The 27,220-nt window shown below is 33.8% G+C and overlaps 1 long non-coding RNA gene across 2 annotated transcripts in view; it reads right to left on the bottom strand.

Annotated features, from left to right (window-relative positions):
- The window catches only part of LOC125164379 (uncharacterized), a 153,749-nt gene that overhangs the window by 58,086 nt on the left and 68,443 nt on the right, over positions 1-27,220 (bottom strand). For both annotated transcript variants that reach the window (XR_007151736.1, XR_007151735.1), the window contains exon 2: positions 22,658-22,720. This is a non-coding gene — a long non-coding RNA (uncharacterized LOC125164379). The remainder of the gene's footprint in view (positions 1-22,657; positions 22,721-27,220) is intronic.

Here is a 27,220-nt window from a genome sequence, read left to right as displayed (position 1 = left end):
CTGTGAGGGATAACAAAGAAACTCTTCTTAAAGGCAGTTAATATGTATTATTTATCTTTATGTTTTTGGAATCAAATACTGGCCTTTTGAAAAGGTGGTGATTCCATATTGTTAAAAATGTTAAAAATATTTAATTCAATAAGCTTTAAAGTTAAATTTTGCACTGCTCTAAAAAAATCAATATAGGAATTTAAGGTGTCATTTATATCTCTCTGCATGCATAATTCTAAGATATGAATAAAGTATGTAGTAAGAGAAGAATATTCTACAGAGAACATTAACTTTCCCACCAAAATTTTACTCATATTCTTCTTGACAGTATTGTATCATGTAAGGTATTTAACACATGAGTGAAAATATAGAACTAGAAAAAAATAATTCTTGACTATTTTTTCTAAATATTTTTAAAATAACTCCTAAAACAAACAAAAATTATCTCTTGCTCTTTATAGTAAAGAAAAACTGTGTATATCTATACCTATGTCTATATATCTATATCAATATTTATATCTTCTATATTTAAGTGTAACAGTCCTGTACTTCAATGAGGAAAATTTTTATCCTTAAGCACGTATCCTACCAAAAATAGTATAATGATTAATGATAGAAAATGCCAGATGAATGGATATCATAAAAGCTGCCAAAACTTTGATTCTTTTGCAACTTACGTTTTATCTTTCATATTCTCTCGATGTAGTTATACATTATTAATGCAGAAACCTGTTATTGCATTCATGAATAATTTAGGATGTACAAAATGGCTGATGGAAGGTTGAGAAAGAAAAGATGCCAGCACAGAGTTGTGGAAAGCATAAAAACAAATGTTACTCTTAACACTGTGTTCCATGTGTTCAATCAATTGCCTTGTAAATTTTGGTGCTAACTCTGTGATTAAGTAAAGTGAGGAGATCTCTGGCTTCACTACTTAGGAGGATATACATTTTGTTTTCCCTTTTGGAATTTTCCTCTTATGTAAATTAACTTCTACAACAGAGTGAATAGCATGTAGCTATATTAGGAATGGTTCTTATGGACAAAGCTGATTTACATTCATCAATATTATAACAATTTACTATATTACTAAAGTGCTTTATTAATTATCCAGTTTTATTTTGCTAATGAATGCTACATTAAGATGATATATGTGAGAAATATATGTTGACATACTTTAGTATATGTGTAAGTCTTAATATGTTTTGTCTAGATTAAATAGTTTCTGGCTAAGTTTAATGTGTGGTTCAAACAAAGGTGGACAGGGGCGCCTGGGTGGTTCAGTCGGTTGAGTGACCGACTTCGGCTCAGGTCATGATCTCACGGTTTGTGAGTTCGAGCCCCGTGTCGGGCTCTGTGCTGACAGCTCAGAGCCTGGAGCCTGCTTCGGATTCTATGTCTCCTTCTCTCTCTGCCCCTCCCCCATTCGTGCTCTGTCTCTGTCTCAGAAATAAACTTAAAAAAAATTAAAAAACAAAACAAACAAAAAAAAAAGGTGGACAAAACCATCCCAATCTCTTTCACAAAAAAATCGTTTTTTTTCATGTCGCCCATAAAAAGGATATGACTAAAACAGGCTTTGTATTAATTTATTAATCATTTAATTAGTGTAATTTTAATGAAACACTTCATGATAACTTCTGATTCTGGTAACAGTAGGTTAATGCTGAAGACCAAGTTCTCTACTGAGGACACCAAAAATTATGAATAAAATAAAATAATAATTGAAATATGAACATCAAAATGTTAACAGCATAATAAGGGTTTAATGGGCCACATTTTAGAAGAAAGCAAGAACCTATAGACATGTGTCTACACTTGAGTAGTTTTTGTATTCAAAGGCATTTTTCAATTCAGAAAATATCCATGTAGAAAATTGAGCTTCAGCTTTTATAGTAAAGAGAAATGGGAACATGAGTGTGCAGAGCCTGCTTAGCTAAAGAGGAGAGTCTACTCTATTTCTGTCTTAATCTGGGATCCCTTAAGGCTACTCCTTCAGACTGAGGGTGAAACAGACATAAAACTACACCTTCAGCCTGTTCTACCTCAGGCCTAGAGTTTGGATTAAATTGTCCTTGTCTCCTAGTGCCACCTGCCCTTCGAGTATCTAGCACAGAATTAAAGAATATATATTCTCAGAAAGTTAATATTATCCTAGGTCTAAAATTCTTACTACAAATAAAGTTTTAAATTCTATATTAAGCACATACTCAATAGAAGCCAGGCACATAAGATTTTAAATACCATGCCTGAGAAACACAGAAATAACAGACAATAGAAGCATATTCAAAAAGACAGATTTGAAAATGAGCACATACTGTGAGTGTGATTACAGATTAGTTATAACTGAATAGAGAAAATGAACTACTTTAAGGTTAGAATAAATTTTCCAAAATTTTACCTGGGGTATTAAAAAGCTATCAAATACAGAGGAGGATGAAACAGGAATATCTCATATATGTTTAATCTGAGTCCCAGTACCAGAAGAAAGAGAATAGTAAAAAGCGGTATTTGAAAAGTTAATGAATGAGGTATTTTCCAAAAGGATGAAAAATACAAATCGGAAAATTCTACAATCCCACAGAATCGTAAGCAGAATAAATAAAAAGAATTCATCACGAGATACTTCATGGTGAAGCTGCCGAAACGAAAAAGTGCAGGAAATATTAAGGAGTACCAGATAAAATGTAAGAGTTCCATTAAAGGAGTGAAAGACTATAATTAATTTTCCAAAAGCCAAATTGTCTGCTTAAGATACTGAAGTCACCAATGCACCACAGAAAATTGACTGTATTCTGTTATTCTATAATCCACACGCAAAAAATAAAAGACACAGAAAGTCATGGTCAATTGTGTGTCAATAAATCTGTTAATTGTGATAAATCTGAACAATTTCTAAGAATAATATAAATTATTAAGCCTAAACCAATAGTAATTACCAACATAATTACTCTTCCTTTTTCATGTCTTCCTGTACTTCTATCCTTTCATCTGAAGAATGTGGTACAATGTTCTATTTTTAGCAGCCATTTTAAAGAATTCTAATGATAAATTCTTTCAAGTTTCATCTAAACATGTCTACATTTAACCTGCATTTTGAAAGATAACTTTATTGAATATAGCATTCTAGGTTGGCAAATATTGTTTTGTTGTTATATTCAAAGATGTAAGATAATATCTCTTCATCCTTTCATTGTTGTTGCTGAAAATATCATCAGCTTTATTGTTGCTCCTTTGGAAAAAAAATGATCTTTTAACTAGAGACTTTTTTTTATGTAATTATTCATGCTTAGTGTAAATACTGATTTATGTATATAACAGGATGATAAATTTGAATATTATTTCAAGTTATTTACACTCACTTTTAGTAAAATCAAATGACCATGCTCTTCAGCATTTTTAGGCTTTTCAGTGCCTCCAACTATGATCAGAATGATTTTTTCCACTGCACTGGTAGTATGCTTTACCATAGGACTTGCTTTGTTCTATTGGATGTGGGCAGATGCCAAGTCTGCCAGGGTTAGCCAAGGACAATGATACGTCTTTGAAAGACATCGCAAGAAAAAAATAAAACATATACCTACATGCTGTCCATATAAATACAAACATAGACATAAATATATAGACATGGAAATATATATATATACACACAAAAGAATCTAAATTATGTATGTAATTATATCATATATAATTTACATAATTAATTTTTTTTTATTCTCAAGTTAGTTAATATACAGTGTAGTCTTGGCTTCAGGAGTAGAACCCAGTGATTCATCTCTTACATATGACACCCAGTGTTCATCTCAAAAAGTGCCCTCCTTAATGCCATCCACCCCCACCCCACCATCAGCCCTCAATTTATTCTCTATTTAAGAGTCTCCTATAGTTTGCCTCCCTCTCTGTTTTTATCTTATTTTTCCTTCCATTCCCCTATGTTCATTTGTTAGGTTTCTCAAATTCCACATATGAGTGAAATCAAATGATATATGTCTTTCTCTGACTGACATTTCATTAGCATAATACCCTCCAGTTCCATCCATGTTGTTGCAAATGGCAAGAGTACAAAGAAAAATTGAGAATGATAAATGAACTCATGTTTATATCAGAATATAATACCAAATGGTATTGGTCATATTGTAGTTTCAAAATTTTTAGTGCTCTTCATTTAGATGAGATCATTTCTAACATACATACATGGATTTCATTCAGGAATTCTCCATACCTTTTATAGACTTCCATGAGAGCAGTTATGCTTCCCAATGGACTGATACGATCATCACTCAGTGAGTGTCACATACAAGTTTTGACAGTATTAACTCTAAATTTTGACTTATTTCTTCATGTTTCTCAATCCTCTCAGTCCTTCTCCCTCTTTTGCATTATGAGATCCCTATGGATGAATTTACCCAAATGACTCTGCTTTTTCAGTAAATCGTAGGATATATTAAATTCAATAGGATGTTACAGGCAAATACCAATTAATCAAATCTAGTTCAACAACAATAACAAGAATATATTATGGAATATCAACCTCTGTGTCAGGGCTCCAAAAAAAAGCTCTTTCTTCTCTTAGCCAGGTGCAGATACCTAACTCTTATGGTAAATCAATAGAAATTTAATTTTAGTCTTCTAATATTTAGGTGGATATGTCTTATCGAAATAATGGTTAACAATTTTGATATAACACTTGAACCATTTCTAGTATGTGAAAATTGATTTCTAAACTGTTAACCTGTTCAACATCATGCTTTTACTTTTATACATTCTAAAATTAAGTTTTTCTCCTAATATATCAGAGATAAAATATTGAATTCCCATATTGCTATTAATCTCTTTAGGAGTGCTCCTAGTGTAAAACCACTTAAAACCATAAATGGCATAGTGATTGAGAGGAAAGAGAAGTCATATGCAATATATTTGGTGATTCCCGAGTCAAACTTAAATGTTAAGTTAAATTAAGTTGACTATGATAAATTGGCAATATTAAAACAGGCGGACATGTTGTAGGATGCTGTAAAGTTAATGAATGATCTTAAGGCAATTAATTTGAGATAAAGTAACAGTGTGGTCCTTAAAAATGATATGTGATTATTTTACAAAAGGGAAGAGGATGTAGACATGTAGAGAAGTAGAAGTATTATTACATCTTTCTTTAGTTATATAGAGTCTAATCGTCATGGAAGAAATTGTCCTTTTATGTGTTATATAATTCTCAGTTTTTCTGGAAATTTCTTTTTGTAACCTTTCATTTTGGTATGAATTCAAGTTTATAGCAACGTGAGAATATGGTAAGAATCTCCTGTATACCTTTTAACTATATTCACCAATAAATTCCATTTTCCCAGCTATTTGTCTTATTAATCCTCTTATCTGTTCTCGGTCTCTATCTCTTTCATTATTAGTATTATTTTTAGTTATTATTTATTATTATTATTTATAGTTATTATTTTAATTTCCCTAATGATTGTTAGTGTTTAGCATCTTTTCAAGTGCTAATTGCAATACAAATATCTTCTTTGTAAAGGATTTTCTCAGATCTTTCACTCGTTCTTTATCGGGTTGCTTGTCTTCTTACCATTTGGGTTTTCTTATGTCTATATAGTCTTGATGCAAGTTCCTTTATCTAATATGCAATTTGCCAATATTTTTTCCTAGTCTGTTTCTTGTCTTTTCATTCTTCAATTAGTGTCTTTGGAGTAGCATTTTCTTTTTTTAATTTCAATGGCATATTGTTTGGGGCATGATATCTTAGAAATCTTTTCCTAATTCAAGGACGTAAAGTTTTTCCTATGTTTTCTTCTAAATTTTACGAACAGTATTTGTTAGTGTTTTGGGTTTTTTCATCATAAATTTGCTGCATATCATTAAGGGATAAAGACAAAATATCTTCAATATATAATTTGACTAACATGTACTAGTGACTGACATTTCAGAAAGTTGTGCACCATGAAGTTAATGAAGTTAGTATATGTAAAACTTCTAGAATGGAGTTTGTTTCATAATTGGCACAAAGTATCATGCTGTGCAATCAAACATGTTAATATGCTAAACTGTTTCAATAAAAATGTGATGCATGGTATGTATGTAATGAGACATATTAATGAGACTGTAAACACATACCAACATGTAATAATCACTATACAAGTTTGTTTCTGTGTTATTATCCTTTTTTCAAATTTGTAAATTTAGGTTCCTTTAATGGTATTGGCATTTATGATTCCTTAACAAATAGAATGCTTATAGCAGAAAAACAATTGGCTAATTTAGTAATACAGAAAAATGAATGGTAAAAATACTGGTACCATAGCAAAGTGGCAAATTACTGATTATAAATCATTTTAAAGAATTTATGTAAACAGAACTAATGTTCTCAGTGGTTATATATTTGTCTAATTAAAATATTTACATTTTCTATATTTCCTACCTGGATTTTATTTAAATTTTTTAAATGTTTATTTATTTTTGAGAGAGAAACAGAGGGCAAGCAGCGGAGGGGGAGAGAAAGGGGGAGGCACAGAATCCAAAGCAGGTTCCAGGCTCTGAGCTGTCAGCACAGAGCCAGACATGGGGCTCCAACCCATCCACCATGAGATCATGACCTGAGCCAAAGTAACTGACTGAGCCACCCAGGAGCCCCTGGATTTTATTTAATAGTTGATTATACTTTGGTATAAAAATGTACTCTTAAGGATTAATAGCTTAAGGTTCTGAAAAATGGAATATTTTAAAATTAAAGTGGTGCTAACACTGCCTTAAGCTAGAAAAAGATTTATAACACATTTAAATTGTCAATATTTTATCATATATTCACTCCATTCATATAAGAATGAACAATATTAAAAATAAGAAATGTACTTAGCAGTTAATATCTTTGATGTGATTTTCAAAAGTAACTACTTTAATTAGGTCTTTTCAATTATATGGAAGTCTAGTGTAGCATTCTCTATTAAAGTTAAATGGCCAAGTGAAAATTTTATTTACTCAGAGCAACACTTCCAATGGGAGTATATCTATGTGTGTGTTTTTATATTTTTAATATAGATTTTGAAGTATTCTCTGATAAGTGTGAATGCAAAATCTACCACCACTGACACAAATGCGGAATAAATATTTGTTCATTATATATTTGGTTTCCATTATTGTCCACTATATTTCTCAATTTTATTCTGTTTAAATTATTTACTCATTATACAAGAATTATCATGATGAATCACAAATGCCCAAATATAAGAATCACATATTCAGTACTTATGAGAAAATGATGCATAATTACTATGACTTTTTGATGTATACTCATGCACACACAAAACCCTAATGACTAATAGACACCTCTACATGAAAATATGTGAAAACTTGTATTTTAGGCCAAGTATTTTTAAACATGTCTTTTTTAACAAAAATAAATGTGATATCTTATTTTGGATCTTTGAAAACCTCTGTCAGAACTTCAGAAAAATGTGAACAGAGTATATATGTGAAATTATAGGACTGTATTAATATCAATTTTGGATTTTGATAATTGTTCTATGGTTTAATAATATCTTCTTGTTTTTAAAGTATATTCATTGCAGTACTTACATAATAGTTTATATATAAAAACACATCTATACAGTCAATATTAATGCTAAAGAAAGAGGAAAGGGGAAAAGGAGATAAATTATAATTAAGTAAATATACATCATTTGGGGAATCTGTGTCTAATACTTACTCAGAAATTTTTTTTGTAACTTTTAAAATACAAATTTTTCACAATAAAATATTTTATAATTGAGACTAATTCAGTGCTATAATTTTAAAAGAATATAAATATATCATGTTTTTATAAATTAAATAGTAATGAACATACAAATGAACATACAAATCTTCCTCATAAGGTTCCATAGCAATGCAAGAAACCAAATCAATATCCTGGAAAATTAAAAGTGACATGTATATCCTATATTCAACGAAAATTTTAAGCAATTAAGTTGCCTTTTATAACCTTCATATGCTCAATCCCCTAACTAACCTTTTCTCTATCTCTAGTGTTAGCTGATTTTAGATTAATGTATCATTTGATGTGCTTACCCTATACCAAATGTTCTGTGACAAATTATTTACAAATGTCAATGTTCCAATTTAAATCAGGGATGTTTTAATTTAAGTCAGATTTACTTTTCATTCAGTTTCCCTTGTGTTTTTATATTCTTACTGCAAGGATCAGATTAAAAGTTTTAAATTAAAAAAAAACAAAAAGCAAACTATGAGATATTGATTAAACTAATGAAATGGTCTGTTGAAAGCACATTATCCATAATTAGCTACATTACTTTAATTTAATTCACTTAGTATTTTCCTATTTATGTTTTTCTATGCTTGTTCAAATAGGACACTTAGGTAAAAACAGTAAAAAGCCTTAGATAGCTATGTAAAAAAGAAACTTGGAATACAGAATTAACTGAGACTTGATACTTGATTTGTATCCCAATCCATGATAATATTTACTATAGGTGCAAGAGATGATTTTACTGTTAAAAAAGGGAGAGTAATTCTATATTTTCTACTGATTTTGTAAGAGATTAGTCTGTTTGCCACATTTCCTTTGGTAGATTCACCTACCCTCAAAACCCCTAACATCAGAACAACAAGTATTCTTGGGAGAAATTAATCAATAGTATCATCACACTTAGGAAAGACTTCTTCTCAAATGTAATTAAAATTGTGATATTTGGGGGTAATTTATCTACTATTTCTGTGTAACAACAGGACACCTGCCTTGTTTCTGCCTACTGTATCCTTTCCAGAGATAAATCTAAATACATTTAATGTATATTTGAGTTAATCTCATTTGACCTCTTTGTTATTTATTTATCTTTACTGTGCACTTTTGTTGAATTTTATCCAGTCTCATCATTTCCTTGGTATTTATGTTTTACTTTACAATTATTTCAGTGCTTAATCTAAAAATCACTAGTTGCATTTTGATGAAAGGCAAATATACATTTCCTAGGAAACGCAAAGACCTTGGAAAAATTCAACTGCATATAGTTCCCTTTTGAATTATATGTTTATTATGTATATTGGGGCGCCTCTGTGGTTCAGTTCATTAAGCATCTGACTTTGGTTTATGTCATGATCTTGCAGTTCCTGGGTTCCAGCCCCACATCAGGCCCTGTACTTTCAGCTCAGAGCCTGGAGCCTGCTTCAGATTCTGTGTCTCCCTCTCTCTCTGCCCCTCCTCTGCTCATGCTCGCTCTCTCTCTCTCTCTCTCTCTCTCCCTCTCTCTCCTTCTCCCTCTCCCTCTCTCCCTCTCTCTTTCTCTCTCTCTCTCAAAAACAAATAAACATTAGGGGCATCTGGGTGGCTCAGTCAGTTAAGCATCTGACTTTGGCTCAGGTCATGATCTCATGGTTCATGAGTTCAAGCCCTGCATCAGGCTCTGTGCTGACAGCCCAGAACCTGGAGCCTGCTTGATTCTGTCTCCCTTTCTGTCTGCTCCTCTCCCGCTCAGGCTCTGTCTCTCTGTCTCTCAAAAATAAATATTTTAAAAATTAAAAATAATAACATTAAAAAGATTTATGTTTATTGTGTATATTTTAATTATTTCTGTATGTTAAATTCACCAGACATTGTTACCCCAATATAGTCAATATTCATCTACATTCACTCAAATATGTAGCTCACTTTGCTCCTGAAGAATTATCTGTATCTGCTTTCTATTTACTTTCCTCCTATACCATCACACCTTACTCCAAACTATCTTACCCTTATTATCAAAAAAAAAAAAAAATGATCAAGGACTCATTAAATAGACCTCTCATATCCAAATTACAACTATTTACTAGCCACCTGAGTTTTTAGCCATCTCATACTTAGAGTTTCTATGCCATAATTGTCTCATCTATGTAGTGAGTATTGAAAAAAAGAAGTATGTACCTTATTTCTCATTCCAATAAATAAGTTAATATATTTAATGTGCTTAGAACAGCACCTGCACATATTAGGTATTATACTTGTGTTATTTTTATCACCACCAATGAAACAGTTCCTTCTAAGGACAATACTAAACAAGATATCTATTTACCAATTTTTATCTTTTGATCAGCATTTTACACTATGGTTGCAGCATTACTTTGGATACACATTTTTAAGCTTTTCTGGCCCATTTTCTCTTCCTCTTAGATTGTTACTTCCATGTTTCTTTTACAGAATTAATGTCTTCTTCCCCAACACTGATTGGATTCCTAAGGATTCTGTCTTCGTCTTTCTTCTCAATATATTGTGAGAAATATATTTGCCTAAGCAATCATATTTATGCCCACATGTTAATTGCTGGGTATACACAAGCATTTCACTAATTTATAAATATTTCCCAGTTATATTACTTCTATATCAGACATATATATCCAAATGCCTACCTGGCTTCTCTCCTTTGAAATCTCAAAAACATATCAAACATCAAGTGTACTCTTCCCACAAAAATAGACTTAAATTTTCTTTCCAGTATCTTCGTAACAACATAATCAACAATCCAGTTATGTGATGGTAACAATTTGATGACATCTTTAACTTACCCTCACTCTCCATACCTAATTGGTCACCAGATGCTCTCAATAGAAACTTCTGATTATATCTAAAACAATTCAGGTTTCTCTAGATCCCTGAATATTTTCTTATCCCAATATAAATCTATATTCTTCATACCAATTTACAGTGATAGCCTCTATATATGATTTATTGTCATTCTGTCCCATCAATCAGAGGCAAAAGTCATTAATTTAAATATCCAAATAACTACTATAATTAATATTTTAAACTATTTTCTACTGCCCTGTTAACAAAGAATAATTTTTAAAAAACTTAATATGCCTTTATATTTTGGTACCTATCTCTGCCTGTCTGTACCTTGCAACAAACACACATCTCATCATCGCAACTATATTACCCATATAATTCCTATAGGGAACCATGTTCTTTCCTATCATAGAGTCCTTGCACATATTGTTCTGTTCTGTGTGGAAATCTCTTCTTTTGCCAAATTTGAGGCTACTAATACATAAGATTTAAGTTGTTTCACTTCATTAGAAAAGACTTTCCATACATACTACACTAGATCAAATTCTCCAACTGTAAAATCTCCTGTTACCACATATCTTTCTTCTTGTAACACCAGTCACAATTTGTACATGGCTGATTATTTTCATATTTTTCTGTGTATTTCATGGACATCTGTTTTTCCCATCTTTGGGTCTTTACGTCCTAGTATTCAAAAGGTTTATGAGGTTTATTGGATCCTGATTATGTATTTTTAGATCAATTAAGAGGTCTTGATTGAGATTCATCAAGTTATAAGTGAGACAGAAGACAGGGGTTGAATGTATCACCACACAGCAGAAAGCAAAGAGTATACTGACAGTCAATAAACTATTGGAAGAAGATGGGTCCACAAAGGATATTTGATAAGCCATGATTGAGAAAAAAAAATGTAAAAAGATGGAGTGGTTACATCAATAAAGTAGAAGATATTGGGGCGCCTGGGTGGCGCAGTCGGTTAAGCGTCCGACTTCAGCCAGGTCACGATCTCGCGGTCCGGGAGTTCGAGCCCCGCGTCGGGCTCTGGGCTGATGGCTCAGAGCCTGGAGCCTGTTTCCGATTCTGTGTCTCCCTCTCTCTCTGCCCCTCCCCCGTTCATGCTCTGTCTCTCTCTGTCCCAAAAATAAATAAACGTTGAAAAAAAAAATTTTAAAAAAATAAAGTAGAAGATATTAAAGAATCAGTGAGTACAATATCCAGTGATCCTGAGAAATCAATAGACATGCAGAACATTTTCAGTGGAATTAACAATGCAAAAATAATTGGCTATCTTTTTTAAAAATAATTGTCCATCTTAATCAAAGCATTGTGCAATGCTATTTCACAAATAACACTATGAGTTTGATTACTAAGTAGGAAATTATAAGGGAAATATAGACTCCTATTTAAGAATATTATCAGTGAAGGAAGACCATATAAGAGATGAATGAAGAGGAAAATTTTACCATTGTTATTTGAGATGTTCTATTTTTATATTAAATCAAAGAAATATAAAGATGAGGCTGAAGTTAATGGAAGAGGAGTGATTCCGAAAGCCTAGACCATGAGGAAAGAAGAGAAATCACAAGCTAGACACAATTAAGGTACATATGTGTGAATAAAAAAACAAAAACAAAACAAAACAAAAACAAAACAAACAAAAATTGTATGATGGTGGAATTGGGTAGTTGAAAATTAAAATGGAATTGTATGTCAAGAAAAGGAACTAATGCAAGTTTTGCTTATCGTTATTGATCTTCTGTAAATTATCAAATTTCCCTACTGAAAATTAAAACAGAACAAGCTGAGAATATGCTCATGATGTTAGGATTGTAAAATTAATTTAAAAAATTGGATTAGCAGATGAGGATCTTTAGAAGAAGTTAAAGGGAGGCAAGGTCATCACTGACTACTGAGGAGCACTCAAAAGAAGTAAAAATATATCAATTCATAATGTCACATCTATATATGCATATCATCTGTATCTTTATACATATACATTTTCCATTTGGTTGTCTATTTGTGAATTTATTTAGTTATACATTTACTTACTACTGATTTATGCTTATTTGTAGTTATACTAAGGATAGTGTTTATAAGAACTGAAGGCCATATTTTACTTGATCCAAAGCTGAAGTGTCTTATGGTGGAGAAAATAAGTCTATAATAGTAAGAAGAAAGAGGATAATGGAAGGTGAGTGCAATAAAAGGTAATGAAAGTGGCGGAATGGTCAATTTGTTGTGTGTGTAGGCCATGGCTTCCCCTCCTCCTTGACAGCTTAGATTCTTCTTTTTCTCCAGGGTGCTCTTTTATTCACCTCTGTCACATTTCTCTGTCTTCATTATACCACTCCCACTGAAAGCCTAAGAGAACAAGAAAAAGAGAGGGAAAAAACAGAAAGAAAAGAGAGAAGAAAGAAAAAGAGGAAGGATTAAGAGACGAATAACCTATTTTGAGGAAATATACAAATATTCAACATCAGAAGTTCTTATATATTGAAGGTTTAACATGTTAAGTAGTTAAAAGTGAAGTCCTGAATTCAAGTGCAACTGTGATGATATAACCCCGTACTGAGAAAATACAGGAATAATAAGGATTAAAACACTGAATGAATGTAGTTAGAAAACTAGTCAAAGTGTTATAGTAAAGTAATAGAAGTGATATTTTGCAGTCATCTAAAATCATAAAATGTGTTAAGTACTGTAGCACATTCTGGAGCTACATCTCTGAAAAATATACAATTTTCTTACTTTTTTACATTTACTATTTCTTTAAAATGGTATATAATCTGCAAGAGAAATTATTCAGGAACATTCATACTGAAATATTTGGAAGCATTTTGATGATTTGGGAAAATAAAAGAGATTATTGAGAATGATAGTCTCCGGAGGGAGAAGCGAAGATGGCGGCTTAGGAGGACGCTGGGCTCACCGCACGTCCTGCTGATCACTTAGATTCCATTTACACCTGCCTAAATAACCCAGAAAACCGCCAGAGGATTAGCAGAACGGAGTCACTGGAGCCAAGCGCAGACGAGAGGCCCACGGAAGGGGGTAGGAAAGGCAGCGAGGCTGTGCGCGCTCCACGGACTGGCGGGAGGGAGCCGGGGCGGAGGGGCGGCTCGCCGGCCAAGCAGAGCCCCCGAGTCTGGCTTGCAAAAGCGGAGGGGCCTGACGGACTGTGTTCCCACAACAAGCGCGACTTAACATCTGGGAGGTCATAAGTTAACAGCTCTGCTCGGAAAGCAGGAAGGCTGGAGGACAAAGTGAGGGAGAGCTGCTGAGCCCCCTGACAACAGAGCTCAGTTTGGTGGGGAACAAAGGCGCTCGCCAGCGCCATCTCCCCTGCCCATCCCCCAGCCAAAATCCCAAAGAGAACCAGTTCCTGCCAGGGAACTTGCTCCCTCCGCGCAAACACCCAACTCTGCGCTTCTGCAGAGCCAAACCTCCGGCAGTGGATTTGACTCCCTCCCGCTGCCACAGGGCCCCTCCTGAAGTGGATCACCTAAGAAGAAGCGATCTAAGCCTGCCCCTCCTGCCCCCGTGCACCTTGCCTGCCCACCCCAGCTAATACGCCAGATCCCCAGCATCACAAGCCTGCCAGGGTGCAAGTAGCCCAGACGAGCCACACCACCCCACAGTGAAACCCGCCCCTAGGAGAGGGGAAGAGAAGGCACACACCAGTCTGACTGTGGCCCCAGCGGTGGGCTGGGGGCAGACATAAGGTCTGACTGCGGCCCCGCCCACCAACTCCAGTTATACACCACAGCACAGGGGAAGTGCCCTGCAGGTCCTCACCACTCCAGGGACTATCCAAAATGACCAAGCGGAAAAATTCCCCTCAGAAGAATCTCCAGGAAATAACAACAGCCAATGAGCTGATCAAAAAGGATTTAAATAATATAACAGAAAGTGAGTTTAGAATAATAGTCATAAAATTAATCGCTGGGCTTGAAAACAGTATAGAGGACAGCAGAGAATCTCTTGCTACAGAGATCAAGGGACTAAGGAACAGTCACGAGGAGCTGAAAAACGCTTTAAACGAAATGCATAACAAAATGGAAACCACCACAGCTCGGCTTGAAGAGGCAGAGGAGAGAATAGGTGAACTAGAAGATAAAGTTATGGAAAAAGAGGAAGCTGAGAAAAAGAGAGATAAAAATATCCAGGAGTATGAGGGGAAAATTAGAGAACTAAGTGATACACTAAAAAGAAATAATATATGCATAATTGGTATCCCAGAGGAGGAAGAGAGAGGGAAAGGTGCTGAAGGGGTACTTGAAGAAATAATAGCTGAGAACTTCCCTGAACTGGGGAAGGAAAAAGGCATTGAAATCCAAGAGGCACAGAGAACTCCCTTCAGACGTAACTTGAATCGATCTTCTGCACGACATATCATAGTGAAACTGGCAAAATACAAGGATAAAGAGAAAATTCTGAAAGCAGCAAGGGGTAAACGTGCCCTCACATATAAAGGGAGACCTATAAGACTCGTGACTGATCTCTCTTTTGAAACTTGGCAGGCCAGAAAGAATTGGCACGAGATTTTCAGGGTGCTAGACAGAAAAAATATGCAGCCGAGAATCCTTTATCCAGCAAGTCTGTCATTTAGAATAGAAGGAGAGATAAAGGTCTTCCCAAACAAACAAAAACTGAAGGAATTTGTCACCACTAAACCAGCCCTACAAGAGATCCTAAGGGGGACCCTGTGAGACAAAGTCCCAGAGACATCACTACAAGCATAAAACATACAGACATCACAATGACTCTAAACCCATATCTTTCTATAATAACACTGAATGTAAATGAATTAAATGCGCCAACCAAAAGACATAGGGTATCAGAATGGATAAAAAAACAAGACCCATCTATTTGCTGTCTACAAGAGACTCATTTTAGACCTGAGGACACCTTTAGTTTGAGAGTGAGGGGATGGAGAACTATTTATCATGTGACTGGAAGCCAAAAGAAAGCTGGAGTAGCCATATTTATATCAGACAAACTAGACTTTAAATTAAAGGCTGTGACAAGAGATGAAGAAGGACATTATATAATAGTTACAGGGTCTATCCATCAGGAAGAGCTAACAATTATAAATGTCTATGCGCCGAATACCGGAGCCCCCAAATATATAAAACAATTACTCATAAACATAGCAACCTTATTGATAACAATGTGGTAATTGCAGGGGACTTTAACACCCCACTTACAGCAATGGATAGATCATCTAGACACACGGTCAATAAAGAAACAAGGGCCCTGAATGAGACATTGGATCAGATGGACTTGACAGATATATTTAGAACTCTGCATCCCAAAGCAACAGAATATACTTTCTTCTCGAGTGCACATGGAACATTCTCCAAGATAGATCATATACTGGGTCACAAAACAGCCCTTCATAAGTTTACAAGAATTGAAATTATACCATGCTTACTTTCAGACCACAATGCTATGAAGCTTGAAATCAACCACAGAAAAAAGTCTGGAAAACCTCCAAAAGCATGGAGGTTAAAGAACACCCTACTAACGAATGAGTGGGTCAACCAGGCAATTAGAGAAGAAATTAAAAAATATATGGAAACAAACGAAAATGAAAATACAACAATCCAAACGCTTTGGGACGCAGTGAACGCAGTCCTGAGAGGAAAATACATTGCAATCCAGGCCTATCTCAAGAAACAAGAAAAATCCCAAATACAAAATCTAACAGCACACCTAAAGGAACTAGAAGCAGAACAGCAAAGGCAGCCTAAACCCAGCAGAAGAAGAGAAATAATAAAGATCAGAGCAGAAAAAAACAATATAGAATCTAAAAAACTGTAGAGCAGATCAACGAAACCAAGAGTTGGTTTTTTGAAAAAATAAACAAAATTGACAAACCTCTAGCCAGGCTTCTCAAAAAGAAAAGGGAGATGACCCAAATAGATAAAATCATGAATGAAAATGGAATGATTACAACCAATCCCTCAGAGATACAAACAATTATCAGGGAATACTATGAAAAATTATATGCCAACAAATTGGACAACCTGGAAGAAATGGACAAATTCCTGAACACCCACACTCTTCCAAAACTCAATCAGGAGGAAATAGAAAGCTTGAACAGACCCATAACCAGCGAAGAAATTGAATCGGTTATCAAAAATCTCCCAACAAATAAGAGTCCAGGACCAGATGGCTTCCCAGGGGAGTTCTACCAGACGTTTAAAGCAGAGATAATACCTATCCTTCTCAAGCTATTCCAAGAAATAGAAAGGGAAGGAAAACTTCCAGACTCATTCTATGAAGCCAGTATTACTTTGATTCCTAAACCAGACAGAGACCCAGTAAAAAAAGAGAACTACAGGCCAATATCCCTGATGAATATGGATGCAAAAATTCTCAATAAGATACTAGCAAATCGAATTCAACGGCATATAAAAAGAATTATTCACCATGATCAAGTGGGATTCATTCCTGGGATGCAGGGCTGGTTCAACATTCGCAAATCAATCAACGTGATACATCACATTAACAAAAAAAAAAAAAAAGAGAAGAACCATATGATCCTGTCAATCGATGCAGAAAAGGCCTTCGACAAAATCCAGCACCCTTTCTTAATAAAAACCCTTGAGAAAGTCGGGATAGAAGGAACATACTTAAAGATCATAAAAGCCATTTATGAAAAGCCCACAGCTAACATCATCCTCAATGGGGAAAAACTGAGAGCTTTTTCCCTGAGATCAGGAACACGACAAGGATGCCCACTCTCACCGCTGCTGTTTAACATAGTGCTGGAAGTTCTAGCATCAGCAATCAGACAACAAAAGGAAATCAAAGGCATCAAAATTGGCAAAGATGAAGTCAAGCTTTCGCTTTTTGCAGATGACATGATATTATACATGGAAAATCCGATAGACTCCACCAAAAGTCTGCTAGAACTGATACAGGAATTCAGCAAAGTTGCAGGATACAAAATCAATGTACAGAAATCAGTTGCATTCTTATACACTAACAATGAAGCAACAGAAAGACAAATAAAGAAACTGATCCCATTCACAATTGCACCAAGAAGCATAAAATACCTAGGAATAAATCTAACCAAAGATGTAAAGGATCTGTATGCTGAAAATTATAGAAAGCTTATGAAGGAAATTGAAGAAGATTTAAATAAATGGAAAGACATTCCCTGCTCATGGATTGGAAAAATAACTATTGTCAAAATGTCAATACTACCCAAAGCTATCTATACATTCAATGCAATCCCAATCAAAATTGCACCAGCATTCTTCTCGAAACTAGAACAAGGAATCCTAAAATTCATATGGAACCACAAAAGGCCCCGAATAGCCAAAGGAATTTTGAAGAAGAAGACCAAAGCAGGAGGCATCACAATCCCAGACTTTAGCCTCTACTACAAAGCTGTAATCATCAAGACAGCATGGTATTGGCACAAAAACAGACACATAGACCAATGGAATAGAATAGAAACCCCAGAACTAGACCCACAAACGTATGGCCAACTCATCTTTGACAAAGCAGGAAAGAACATCCAATGGAAAAAAGACAGCCTCTTTAACAAATGGTGCTGGGAGAACTGGACAGCAACATGCAGAAGGTTGAAACTAGACCACTTTCTCACACCATTCACAAAAATAAACTCAAAGTGGATAAAGGACCTAAATGTGAGACAGGAAACCATCAACACCTTAGAGGAGAAAGCAGGAAAAGACCTCTCTGACCTCAGCCGTAGCAATCTCTTACTCGACACATCCCCAAAGGCAAGGGAATTCAAAGCAAAAGTGAATTACTGGGACCTTATGAAGATAAAAAGCTTCTGCACAGCAAAGGAAACAACCAACAAAACTAAAAGGCAACCAACGGAATGGGAAAAGATATTCGCAAATGACATATCGGACAAAGGGCTAGTATCCAAAATCTATAAAGAGCTCACCAAACTCCACACCCGAAAAACAAATAACCCAGTGAAGTAATGGGCAGAAAACATGAATAGACACTTCTCTAAAGAAGACATCCGGATGGCCAACAGGCACATGAAAAGATGTTCAGCGTCGCTCCTTATCAGGGAAATACAAATCAAAACCACACTCAGGTATCACCTCACGCCAGTCAGAGTGGCCAAAATGAACAAATCAGGAGACTATAGATGCTGGCGAGGATGTGGAGAAACGGGAACCCTCTTGCACTGTTGGTGGGAATGCAAATTGGTGCAGCCGCTCTGGAAAGCAGTGTGGAGGTTCCTCAGAAAATTAAAAATAGACCTACCCTATGACCCAGCAATAGCACTGCTAGGAATTTATCCAAGGGATAGAGGAGTACTGATGCATAGGGCCACTTGTACCCCAATGGTCATAGCAGCACTCTCAACAATAGCCAAATTATGGAAAGAGCCTAAATGTCCATCAACTGATGAATGGATAAAGAAATTGTGGTTTATATACACAATGGAATATTACGTGGCAATGAGAAAAAATGAAATATGGCCTTTTGTAGCAACATGGATGGAACTGGAGAGTGTGATGCTAAGTGAAATAAGCCATACAGAGAAAGACAGATACCATATGGTTTCCCTCTTATGTGGATCCTGAGAAACTTAACAGGAACCCATGGGGGAGGGGAAGGAAAAAAAAAAAAAGAGGTTAGAATGGGAGAGAGCCAAAGCATAAGAGACTGTTAAAAACTGAGAACAAACTGAGGGTTGATGGGGGGTGGGAGGGAGGAGAGGGTGGGTGATGGGTATTGAGGAGGGCACCTTTTGGGATGAGCACTGGGTGTTGTATGGAAACCAATTTGTCAATAAATTTCATAAAAATAAAAAAAATAATAAAAAAATAAATAAAAATAAATAAATAAATAAATAAATAAAAAGTTAAGTTCCAACCAAAAAAAAAAAAAAAATCAATGGAGGAAGATATGGACTAAGAGGCTAAGACTGTAGATTATCCTTGTGGAAAAAAGAATGTAAGATCTTTGCTTACTACCATATTAAAAATCTCAATTCTAGGCTTACTAAAGACCTAAATGGGAAAAATCGAAACTTTAAAGGTTTAAAATAAAATATAGTGTTCCGTTCAGAAGACTTTTAAAAGGACATGAAAAACTACACACCAAAATTGGAAAGTTGATTAATTTGACTATATCAAACTTCAGATTTCTGTAAGGGAAAGCAAAGATACATAAACTGATTGAGAAGATAAGCTATGGCCTGGGGAAGATATTTGCCTCCCCCCATCACACACACACACACACACACACACACACACACACACACACACACACACACGTGTGTGTGTGTGTGTAAATAAAAGCAGAGAACTTTCGTGCCTCCCAAAAAAAAAAAAAAGAAAAAAAAAAAAAGAGAATGATAGTCTCTGAAAATTATTGCCTAATACAGATTTTCATGGGTAGACAGGAAGTAAAAAAGGAAAGATAAATTAAGAAAGTAAGGGAAGGAGAAAGAGAAAGAAAAAATGTAAATCTAAGAAAAATAACAAATGATCACAGTTGAAACATGCAAAAAGTTTTATATTCAGTTACTTAGAAATGAGACACACTGATGTATATATTGTATATGCCACCTGTTAATAAATATTTAATGTCCAATGTGAGCTAGCTGGGGATTGCTAGTGGAGGTGTCTAGCTAAAGCGAAGGGTAATAATGAAGAATGCAAGGTAGATAGTCTTTGGAAGGAAGAGATTAAGAGCACAACACACATTTCTCCTGTCATTGGCAACTCCATGTTTAACTCTTCATATCATTTTAAATGTCCATTCAAATGTATTCACTTGAACAGCTGTTTTAAGTTTAAAACTGGGATTCTGTTAATTCCACATGTGGAATCCTCCACATCCACTGTTAACACTTGGCTACTCTTCTGCAGCAGTCAACTCTCTGATTATGAACATGATTACTGAAGAGACATAATATTCAAAAGCCTGTCTTTTATCATGGTGATAAAGGATTGCACAATATTAATTTCTTGAAAAAAATCATTGATTAAACTAACCTTTATTTTAAAATCTCAATGGTCTGGTTGTTTGGTATCTTGTTTTGTTTTGTTTTCATAGGTTTGCTTTTTTTTGCTGTTATTTAGGGGAGTGGAGTTTCGTTAGTTGGCGAGTTTTCCTTACAGAGACAAAAAAAAAAGCATGAGCTTAAAAAAATCACTTAAAATCTTGACATTTTAAATTATAAAAATGAGTGTGTAGGGAGCAATGTTCTCTAAAATGTTCAACAGGAAAGCTTCAGAAGTAAATATTGTTCATTTCATTAAATTAATTTTGTCACAATTTAATCGTATATTTTATTACTATAGAGCATTTATAAGTCTTCCAAATATACCTTAAATTGTGTCATATTTCCATATATAGAAAACACCGAATGTCACAGCTATGTGGGGAAACCTTTGTCATATCAGGTAACTTGACTTTAATAAAACTCAAGAAATATAAGGGTAAGAAAAGAACTATGAAATATAAAATACAATAACTAATCATTGCCCATAGATGACAAAGACAGACACACAGATCATGTTAAAACTAAAATAAAAAGCTCTTGCTGCTCACGAACTTGAGGGCAACAGTTTACCACAGGCAGCATATGTATATTTGTTAAGTCATGTATCAGCAAAGCTCGGTAAGCAGTATGTGATATGTGCAGTTTTCTATGTAGATACAAAGGACGTGATGTACATCACCATTTAATTGTGATGGTTTATAAAGCAGTTGAGCTACCAAGTTATGCCACTCCTACTTAAAATAATATAAAATAATTGGCTTAGTTTAGTGGCATTTCAAAGTATTATACTGTGTTCACATTATGGTGTCTTAATGAATAGAATACTGATAATCAGGAGAATGATATGCCCCTTTACTCAAATTGATAGGCAATAATTCATGACGAATTACGAAAAATGAAGTTGCAAGTCATATTTTACAGTAATTAAAATAATCTATATTGACATGAGAGGAAATTGCCATACTAGTCATATGCTTAATACTTACAAGTACAATTTTTTTTTCTGTAAGCCTTTAATAAAAAATAAGGAACAAATACATATGGAATATTTTCTGAGATAGAGAAATCAACGGATATAAAACAGGCATGCCCTCAAAGACATTTCTCTTTAATTATGTAGTCAAGATATACACTAATGTTATCTTTAAGAAATGTAGGATTCTAGGAAAAGGTGGAAGAAATATCACAGGACAATGTGGATAGAGTTTATCATTAATAATTTGTAATGATCTTTTTTTATGTAACCTTTAAATGACATGAGATATAAACACTGGTGGGGATGTATTGGGAAGGTTTAACAGAACAAGTGGGATTTGTTTGCAAGCTCTTAAAACAGGAAATGCTTTGTGAGTTGAAAGAAGTGTTTAGATATGTGAGAAATACTGAGGAAAAAGCTCAAAGGTACAAAAGTTCACATTGTAGTCCAAGTTGTTAAATAAATCAACTGCTTCGTGTTTAAAGAAGCAGTGTGTAATGGAACCGGATATTCAGTTTATGGCTTTCCTTTGTGAAGCCCCAGGAAATGTAGTCTAGGAAATGTTAATCATTTTCTAGACTTCACATACATCTTCACATACATCTAGACATCACATACATCAAATATAAATATATATATTTGATCCTACAGTGTCACAAAATTCAGCTATGGCAGCACTGCATTCCTTTTCCTAAAGTATCCTGTTCAATATAATATGCTGTAAAAGATAATAAAACCCAACTATACATTAATTTATTCATTAATTTGATATTTATGAGCTGTCATTTTGATAGATACTGTAAGTATACAAATATTGTGACTCAATAAATTAGAAGCATTTTCGTGTTAGAGTGGGAACGCAAGGGAACAGTATAACAACTCTGAATCAATAAAGGTCTCAGAGATGTGCTCCCCCATGATCAGTCTTGAAAGCATATATTACCACACAAGGGATAGTGACAAGAATACATTCACAGCATTGGTCAGTGACTGAAAATAGAAAGAAGATTACAGGATGTCCTCAAAGTTAACTGTACTACTTTGAGATTCAGAGAAATTCAGTGTCATTGAGTAAAGGGAGTTTTAAGGTAAGAGAATTAGTTCTAAAAATAATTACCTTTCACTTATGTCTTCTTGTAATGATAATGAAACAAAGAGATATGAAATTCTTTATTCAGACCTGAAAAAATGAATGATATGTATGTTGTCAAATAATGTTATCTGTACTTTACATTGAAAATATGTTTAGATTAGCATAAATATATGCAAATATAACAGCCATCTACTTAATAGCTTAGTTAGCTTATATGTTGAGGTTTGGGCAAATAAAAAGATCTAACCTTGAAAAATAATTTTAGAACTAATTTGGATATAGACAAAAATCAGTAAGAGGTAGGTCAAAATGTGGACTTTATTTTCTGATAAACCTGATTACAAAAATTGTCTTAATCCTTTCATATATTTAGTTACCTTATTTTTAAAGCAGACATAGATTTACCCACTCTGAAACATACAAAACTACAACACTGCTGATCGATTCTACAGGAGCAAGCAAGCCCCTTCAAATATGGCCACAAACCCACCAAAGGCAAACAACCTAAAAGAAGACTGAAGAGGTATTGTGATATAGCCACCTAATTCCTTACCCCAAATCCACTGGTATAATTCATTCCTGTGCCACTAGGGAGAAAGGTGTGAGAGGGTAGGACATGAGGTCAGTGGGGTAAATCTAGTAGATGTTCCTCCAGATGAGAATATAAGTATGGAACTATCGTCTTCTTTCACATTATAAAAGTAAAATTTAAAAAGAACAGTAATGGGCATCTGGATGGATCAGTCAGTTAAGCATCCGACTCTTGATTTTGGCTCAGGACATGATCTCAGTCATGAGATGGAGCCCCACATCCAGCTTTGTCTCTGAACTGAGTGTGTAGCCTGCTTAAGAGTCTCTGCCTGCCCCTCCCCCGCTTGTACACACACACACTCTCAAAAAAAAAAATTAAAAAATTAAATAAGAACAGTAAAAAATAAAAGCAGAATGTAAGACAATTATTTGCAACTGGGCCTTTGTGCATGCTATTGCTTCTCTCTGAGATTCTATGACCTTGTCTCTTTCCACTTGACAGACAAACATCATTTACTAAGGGAAGATTTCCTAGGCAACCGCCACCCTCATCCTGCATACATACGCACTTAGAACTCAGTTTGGGTATCGTTTTCTCCCTTTGTACATCACAAACATTTGATTGAATAAATGTCCCCGTTGGCATTTACATGTACAATAGTGTTTTAGTTTTTATGTTTAGTTATTTATTTTTCGAGGGAAAGGGCAAGTCAGGGAAGGGCAAAGAGACTGGGAGAGAAAAATCCCAAGTAGGCTGTGTGCTGGCAGAGCTGCCACGAACCGCGAGATCATGACCTGAGCCGAAGCCAAGAGTCTGACGCTTAACGAAGTCTTGAGCCACCAAGGTGCCCCTACGCACATAGTGTGTTTTTTTTAATCAGTGCAATTCTAAGCTGCAGGAAAGAAGAAACTGAGACTTTTGCTCCAAACCCATTCAATTACCAAAACTAATAGATTGCCTGACAAAGAGAAATTCTAAACTAAAAAAATTGTAAACACATGTTAACGAAACATTCAATAATACAATATTAAAATTCATTTTCCACAAGTTAGGACAACATAAATAATTGCAAACTATATTTTTATGTCAAAATTGGCCTTTGAAGTATTACCAACCATTCACAATGACAGAAAAAATAAACGGCCTTATGATGAAGAAACATGGATGAATCTAAGGCATAATGAGTGAAAGAAGTCGGATGCAAAAGGACACCTACTATTTCTGTTTATATGAAGTTCAAGTAGAATGCAAAATTAATCTATGGTGATTTTGGACAAAATACAGATTACAGTGGAAGTAACTGCTGAGAGGAGGCTTGAGGAAATCTGTGATGCTGAAAAGTTATTTACCTTAGGTTATACATATGTAAAACTTCAACAAGCTGTACATCTAAAATTTGGATACATGTTGCCTATAAGTTATAACACAATTTTTAAGTTAACTTTAAAAGAATGAAAGATTACCTTGGATAAACTTGGATATTTTCAATTCCATATGAATTTAAAATCAACTTTTCAGTTTACACAAAACCATCAGTTTATAACGTACTATATTGAATCAAGGAATGATATTTAGGCAGAATTGACATATTTTACAATATTGCACAGAATCAACATTTAAAAATGTATAATAATTAGTCTTCTAAGCAACGCATTTGATGCCTTCCTTTAAATTTTCTTCAATTTGATTAATAAGTCTATAATTTTCTGTCTAGAAATCTTGCATATATTATGTTACTTATATACTTTTTTGTTTTCAAAACTACTGTAAGTGACACTTTTCCTAAAACTATGTTGTAATTGCTTATAGTTATTGGGTATCAGTAAATTTATTTTCATATTGAACCTGTGCATTATAAATGTACACTAATGTACTAAATGTACAATGTTACACTATTGGATTATCTAGATAGAAAATTACACCATTTATAAACAAAAATAGTTTATTTCTATTTCTTAAACTTTTAATTTCCTTTTATCTTATTTTATTGTCAATGTACTTCAACCCAGTGTTATACTGATGCAGTGATAATGGAAATGCTTTTCTTATTTCCCATTTCAGTGGAAAATACTGAAATTATATATGCTGGAGGGGCGCATGGGTGGCTCAGCCAGTTTAGGGTCCAACTTCTCATTTCCATTCAGGTCATGATCCCAGGGTAGTGGGACCCAGTCCCACGTTGGGCTCCACACTGTGTGTAGAGCCTGCTTAAGATTCTCTCTCTCCCTCTGCCCTTCTCCACTGCTTGCATTCACTCTCTCTCTCTCAAATAAAAAATAAAAATAAAAATAAAAATCATATATACATATATGTATATATGCATATACATATTAGACTGTTATTAGCTGAAAATAAACTTAGAATTGTTAAGTCTTCTACATAGAGTGATTCTTTTATCATTATGAAACATCCCTTTTTATCTGTCATAATGTTTCTTGCTTTAAAATCTACTGTTCCCTTGTAGGAAAAAAGTTATAGCAGATCTCTTTAGCTAGTGTATATATGCTATATACTTTGTCCTTTTACTTACTTTGTAATGATACTTTGTATCATTATTTTTAATTTGTACCTTCTTTTAAGGTAATATGCATTTTTTTTTTACTGACTCTTGTCAGTCTCAACCATTGATTTCTTAATGGAAATATTTGTTTTTGTTTTTGTTTCTTACAATACAATGTAATTGTTGATGCATTTGGATTTATAAGTCATTTTGCCATCTATGTTCTAGTTGTTTATTTATTCATTTGCCTCTCCTTTTTGGTCAGCTATTAAATTAATGTTTGTAATATTATATATATATCTATATATCTATATAGATATATCATCATATCTATCTATCTATCTATCTATCTATATATATAGATAGATAGATATATAAATATATATATATAGATAGATAGATATATATCTATAGATATAGATATATCTATATAGATATATATATCCATATAGATATATATAGATATAGATAGATATATAGATATATAGATATATATCTATATAGATATATATGATGATATATCTATATAGATATATATATATATCATTAACTAGCTAATCCTATACTATTTTATTATTATTTTAATGATTACCCTAGAGATTTCTACGTACATCCTTGTGATATTGTAACTAAAATTATTATTTTACCACCTACTGGTCAATGTGAGAAATTGAAAGGTTACCTCTTATTTATTTCTCTCTCTTTTCTGATAATGGTGCTTTGTCTTATTCCTATGTATATTTAAATTTCTCAAGATAGTATGGCTATCAGTGTAGACTCTCTATATTAATTTAATACATATATTTAACCTTTGTATCTCTATTCATTCTTCTTGCATCAATATGGAATAATTTTCCTCTGACCTAAAAAATTGTTTTTTATGTTTTCCATTGTAATGTTACACTAGTGACACATGTCCTTAGTTGGTTTTTCTAAAATTGTATTTATTTTCTCTCTTATTTAAAGAAAAATTTTGCTGGGTTTAGAGTCCCATGTTGGCATTATTCTTTTTTTCAGCATGTTGATGACATAATTTGATAGCTTTCTATTATTTATGCCTTATTTTATTTTTACTGGTAAGTCAACTACCATTCTTACATTGTTCTTTGCTTTCTAGCTACTTTTAAAATTTTGTTTATTTTATATCATCAGTTTTCATATAATACGCCAGATGTATTTCTTTTTAAATTTGCAGCACTTTGTAAAACTTCCAAGAGCTGAATATAAAGCCTTTTTTCAATTTTGGAAATTTTTCAATTTTTCAATTTTTTTCAATTTTTCAAATTTTGGAAAATGTTCACAATTATTCCTTTAAATATTTTTCGTATCTATTATCCTGTATCCTTTGCAGACTCCTTATGAACCCTTCTATTGCTATTTAAATTCTTATAATAATCATTTATTTTAAAGCTTAAATCTTATTCATCAATCACTTCTGTATTTCATTCTACTGTCTTATTTGAATTGTTACTGTTTTATCTTTCTGAAAATCTCATTATTTCTTATTGAATGCTGGGTTATTTTTGTTTCCAAAGAAAAAACTCAGGAACAATTT

The sequence above is a fragment of the Prionailurus viverrinus genome, chromosome B1 (genome assembly GCF_022837055.1).
Source record: "Prionailurus viverrinus isolate Anna chromosome B1, UM_Priviv_1.0, whole genome shotgun sequence".
NCBI classification, from domain to species: Eukaryota; Metazoa; Chordata; class Mammalia; order Carnivora; family Felidae; genus Prionailurus; species Prionailurus viverrinus.
This window is presented reverse-complemented; position numbering and strand designations above follow the sequence as displayed.